At 40.6% G+C, this 6,000-nt stretch overlaps 1 protein-coding gene across 1 annotated transcript in view; it reads right to left on the reverse strand.

Annotated features, from left to right (window-relative positions):
• ALDH1A2 (aldehyde dehydrogenase 1 family member A2) overlaps positions 1-6,000 on the reverse strand; it is a 92,396-nt gene that overhangs the window by 42,505 nt on the left and 43,891 nt on the right. The window lies entirely within an intron of this gene.

Consider the following 6,000-nt stretch of genomic DNA (forward strand, 5'->3'; position numbering starts at 1 on the left):
TCTGTTACTTAATGATTTGTTAAATCATTTTTTAAAAATATGTGAAGAGCTACTTGTTAGTCTCACCTGAAAAAACTCTATGGAACAACGGGTTTCATGAGCTAGCAATATTTTCTTCAAACCTAATAATTAAAATGAAGAATGTTCACTACTTTACTGTTTAGAATAATCCAGCATGCTCCAGTGCCATGTGGTATGTACTGTGCTTCTCAAACTAAAATGTGTATATGAAGCACCTGGAGAGCTTGTTAAAATGCAGGTTTTGAATCAGTGAGTCTGGGGCAGGACCTGAGAGTCTGCATTTTTCCACGCTCCCAGGAGATCATGGTACTTCTGATCTACAGACCACGCTCTGAGTAGTGAGGTGCAGAGGAACTGGAAGAGCAAAGAGGGTTCCTGGGTATCATGAGGACCTACAGCTGCTTTACAGCTGCTGACTTCCTGTCTATTTTACTGTTTGCCTCTCTGATGACTCTACTGATCTGCCCAAAGGAGTTTAAGTGTAGGAGAATCTGCTCAATCTTTTTAATATTTTACAAATGCTAAAATAAGAACAAAAACGTGTCTTTCTATAGAGCTTAACAAACTATTTTCACATTATCTCATTTCAAGCTCAAAACAACTCTATAAAAATATAGGGCAACAGTTATTATCAGTATTTTCTAAGGAGAGAAAAAAATGGCACACAGAGGTTAAGTCTAAAGTGACTTAACCTGGTTAAACTGCTTCTGGATTTGAATCTGAGTCATCAGACTTCAAGTTTATTGCCCTTCAAAATATTATTAAAGACTATTCTGTGACTAGGCTAGATTTAGCTGGATATCACAAACCACAGAATCAGAGTATGATGTCTAGGAGTGCAAAGCGGGGAAAAATGAAAAAATGATAACCCTTTTGTGAAGAGTGAAGATGATTCCTTGAGGATTTTTTATGTGGACACAGAGAACTCACATAAACTCCAGTATCTAAGAAATAAAGGGAACACTGCAGAGCAATACCTCCTCCCCTCAGATGGGACACCCGGGACTGAGTGCCTCTCTCCTCTTCATGGAAGCAGAGTCAACTCCAAGGGGTAACAGTGTTACTTCTCTCTCTCTCATATACCATATGCTACATAATGAGTACTTTTCTCTGCCTAAGAGAAACTTACAGCCCATTTTCCCACCTTTTATGTTAATAATGTTCTCTATATATGGCAAGATGACTTGAAGGGTGTGCTATAGAGTGTTTCAGCTGGATATAGAAAAAAATTTTGGCTCCTGGGTCCTCAGTTGGTTAAGCGTTGGACTCCTGATTTCAGATCAGGTCATGATCTCAAGGTTGTGAGATTGAGCCCTGTATTGGGCTCCACGCTAGGCGTGAAGTCTGCTTAAAATCCTCTCTCTCCCTCTAAAAAGAAAAAAAGAAAGAAAAACAAAAGCGAAAAGAAAAAAATCTCCATCCAAACTCAGATACTCTGTTTTAAGGCTATGATGATCTTAGGTCTTCTTACCAAATATGAGATATTATAGGGAGAGTTCAAACTCAGCAAGGAAGGACTGTATTTGATGAGAATACCAGAAAAATGTTCTGGATTCCAAATTCTGAGCCAACAAGTTAGATCATAACTATGGTGGAGAAAATTAAAAAAGAGATGAGATACCACACCAGAAATACAAAATCACACGTGTAGGAAATTTCTCTCTCAGCCTCTTTTCTCTTTCACTCAAAAAAGTAAAAAATATAGGGTAATAGATACTGCTCTTGAAAGGAGTTTAAGATCCACCCAGAGACAACTTCTCTGATATGTTCTTATATTTGAATTTTTACAACTCATGAAGGATATAAAAATCTTACAATTAAATACATTATATCATGAATCTGGTTAACCTATGGATCAAACTTTATTGACTATGTGTAGATGGAGGCATTTCTAGGATTATACTGAGAAAAGCCTTTGACCCCTAGAAATGAGTAACAGAGTAAGCTTCTTCTGCATTTGGAAAATGTCAAGCCACTGTTCTATGTTCTTTGATGGGAACTTGTCAAACTACAAAGGAGAAACAGCAATTATTTAGTTAATTAGCACAATTTCATTATTTGAATTATTCCTTCAGACTTATCCTTACTTCTTAAGGGAGATTTTATCGTTGCTTGAAAGAATTTTTTTTACAGAATTTTTATTCTCCTAGGAATATTGGCCATTGGCAGAGTCTCTACATGAACTTGAGTATGTTTAAACAATACGTCAATAAAATCAGAAAAATCTAAAATGTGCCAGAAATCGAGGAGAAATTTATCTAACATGGACCTCCAGAAATAGCTTCCAATTACAATACTAAGAGTATTTCAAGAACTACAGCAAATTTTATATACTCACTAAAAGTGAGTTTATTTAACAGCATAAAAATCTGTAACACAATTCAGTGAAGGGAATCTCTAGTCTGTGTTTCGAGGAGTTAGTAACCCTTGTGATGACCCCAGTATTCAACAATTAGACCAGCTACACTGAGTTATTCCATTATGTCCCCTAGCAAATACCTATGTATTCTGACACTGAACAGACCTCACTGAACATTTACAGCTATAACGATAAACCCCATAAAGGCCTATACAAACACTGAGACTTGATGTTAGTGTATAATGGTGCTTACACTGTTCTTCCCCGGAGTCTGCTAGTAACTTCTCAGAGGTGAGATCACATGTTCCTGAGTCAGGAAGATCTCTCTTAGCTCCACCACTACTCCATCATGTGCTCTTGGAAGAAACTGACTTCTCGACCTCCGTTTCTTTGTCTGAAAAATGAGTAGACTGGCCTTGGGACCCCTCAGGTCTTTTTTAACCCTGACTTCTCAAAGAGGTGTGAAGCAGACTTCACAACCTCCTGTCACCAGCAATTCAGGTCCTATGAAGGACCCTGGGTTCTCTATAGGTGGGCTGAGCAAACAGCTCCTCACTCTCAGTCTGAGTGAACAAAAGACCTTACCATGCGCACTCTCAGTCAACAACACTAAACCAGATTGAACTCTTGAAGGCAACGCCTTATGATTTGAGTCAATGTCTGCACGTTTTTAGCCTATTCTTTAATTTAAAAGGTAAATCTGAAAGGGGGTGTAGTGGATAAATAATTACACATGATCTGGGTAGACTTTTTAGCCTTTGCTATATGCTAATGTATCATAAGGCCATTTTCATGTCAGAATTCAGCTTAAAGCATGGACATTTTCCCTGCTTACATATCACAAAATCATTAAAATCAACACTTGTTACAGAGAAAAACCTTAAGTCATGCAAATCGATTAACCTCCATTTCTCCCTCAGCAAACTCTAAACAAGCTTGGATCCTTCCTCCATCCCAAGGAGTCTGTGGACACGAAAAGAAGCAGAGGATCTTGATATAGGTTAAAAATAATCAAAATGGGGAAAATAATATTCCCTCTGCAGGGCTGCTATGAGATTAGAGATACTATAATGGGCACAAAGTGATCAATAAATCACAGTAATGATTATTATTTATCAGCATAATTAAGAGGTGCCATAGTAAAAGGGTCAAAGCGTAGGATTTAGGGTCAGAAAAAATAGCTCCATTGAATAGCATGGCAGGAAATAAAAACCGGTGTTGTCAAGTGAACATCGAGACCCTTGTGAATCACACTGATATTACATGACTCCGTGATCGTGTCTGACGTGGGCCTTGTGGGAGAGGGAATGCGGAAGGCTGGGAGAGGCTCTCAATTCAGAGGGAGAAACAGCTGCGCAGCGGAAGGTTCAAAGTGCTCATGCCATAACCTGTCTCTCTTCGTCTCAAATACTCTAAAGGGAGGCTACAGTTCAGGGGAGGGGGAAAGAGCAGGTCCTTGCTCTAAGTATCGATTATACAATCAAAGTGCTCTCTGTAAAATGCAATTTTGATCAAGGCATTTGTCTATTTAAAAGACTTCAGTGACTCACCACGGCTTTGGAATACAGCCTGTAGCATGCTTTACCAAGCCCCAGAGCCCCACCGGCTTCTCCACCCGGCTATGCCGTCAGACCCATCGCCACATCATACCATCCTCCCTCCGTGCTCTGCACAGGCTACTGTTCCCACCTGTGACGGCCCTCCCTCCATCTTCACTGAATTGCCCTTCAGGGATCATGTTGTACATCCCACTGCCTTCTCCAGGAAGCCTTAATACCCGGTGAGAGGCCTCTCCTACCGCGTCCCATCGAACTTCGTGCTTCCGTATCTGAATAAGCCACACTATATTGCAATTGCTTGTCCACCTTGTTTTCCTTACTGTTCTTTGACCATCTTACTTACTCACCTTTGTATCTCCAGTGCTTTACACAGGACAGGAAACATAGCAGGTGCTCAAAAACAAAACACAACAAAACAAAAAACCTGTCGAGTGAATGAATGCATGAAGGAAAGAGTGAATGACCGAGAAGCTGAAGTTGATGTCTGGGAGGGGAGATGAAGGAAGAGCTCTTTCCATTACAGGGCAGATCGCCCTCCTCCCTAAATGGGAAGGAGTGAAAGAGACAATAGCATCATTCTTCCTACTCTCTTTGGGTACTAAGCTTGGATGAACCATAGATTGTCCTTCAATGAAAACAAAGTGATCTTATATTTTGAAATTAAAAAAGAAAACTTTCCAGTTTACTTTTTATGGGTGACCAGACAGAACTGTACCTTTCATCCCTGTCTTTCCTCTAGAAGCAACGGTTTGGTATTTGCTGATTTAGTGTCCAAGCCAACTTTACAGAACATAACTGCCACGAACAATAGGAATCAAAAGTCTATTGATCTAAAAACCTGCAGAGGATTAAAGACTTCACCAGGGTGACTGGCCTCTTCATCTTTTTGTCCTGCTGACCTAGTCTCCATAAGAAGAGAGTCTACGATGGCTTAGGCAGAAAGAGACTTGGGCTTGAATCTCAGGCCTGCCATTTACTAGCCATGTAACCGTGTTCAAAATGCTAAACCCTTGCTGTCTCATTTTCTTATCTGTAAAATGGGTACAATACCTTTTAAAACCCAACCTGCTTCACAGGATCACACACAGAATCACACAGGTCCTGTGGGTGAAAGAACATTTTACACAATCAAGTACTATGCAAATATAAACTACATTATTCCTTTACATTATAATTCCAAATGTAAAATTAGGGTATCCCACAAAAAATGCATGTAACACAATAAAGACCACATCATTAAAGACTAATAACCTTCTTATATTCCAGATTTCAGTGGAAAAAGCCAAGAATGCAGGGACAAAATGAAGCTGATGTTATGTTACGGAGTTACAAATGACAAACACAAAGGGACTGACTGAACATATCTGAGAATAAATAAGTGAATAATAATGACTCCCCCTTTCCTTGACCTTTGCCTATCCCCCCTCCCCCCGGTTCAGTCCAGCTAGAGTCCCTAAGCACTGAACTAGCCAGAGGGGCAGAGGAGCTGAATTCTCAGTAGCCTACGGGCAAGAGCAACTGTACCTACACCTGGAACAGAGAGGAAAGCTGCCAAGTTCACGTCTGCCTCCAGCCTTCCCTCATCTGTGGGAGGCACCACAGCGAGAGCTCTTCCATCTCAAATCCCCAGCCTCCGAGGAGCACTGCCTAGCCTCCTGACTCTCTGGAGCGTCCCTCACCTGGTATCCCTCTAAATGCACTTCAAGAAAAATTAGGGAAACTAAACATTACTTAGGATTTAAGAGAGTGCCTCACTTTTCTCCTTCACGGGCTGCACACTGGTTTGTGCGTAAAGGTGAGAGAGACTCCCATGACAGCCTTTTCCAAGCCCTGTGCGTTTAACTCCTATGTCAACGTCCTCAGGATCTCCAAAGAGCATCAGATGAAAACAGTGAGGTCTGTGCACCAACCACCCCTTGCCAGATAAAGTAAAATAAGCATCTAACATCAGAGACTCCAGGAAATCTTTATCGAATCAGGGTCTTCTCTCCTCTAAGAAAGCAAAAAACACTAAGACATGGTTAGGCCAAACCAAACCTATGTGTCCAGCCTTCTATTTCA

Source organism: Leptonychotes weddellii, chromosome 9, assembly GCF_054177405.1.
Source record: "Leptonychotes weddellii isolate Sample4059 chromosome 9, ASM5417740v2, whole genome shotgun sequence".
NCBI lineage: Eukaryota > Metazoa > Chordata > Mammalia > Carnivora > Phocidae > Leptonychotes > Leptonychotes weddellii.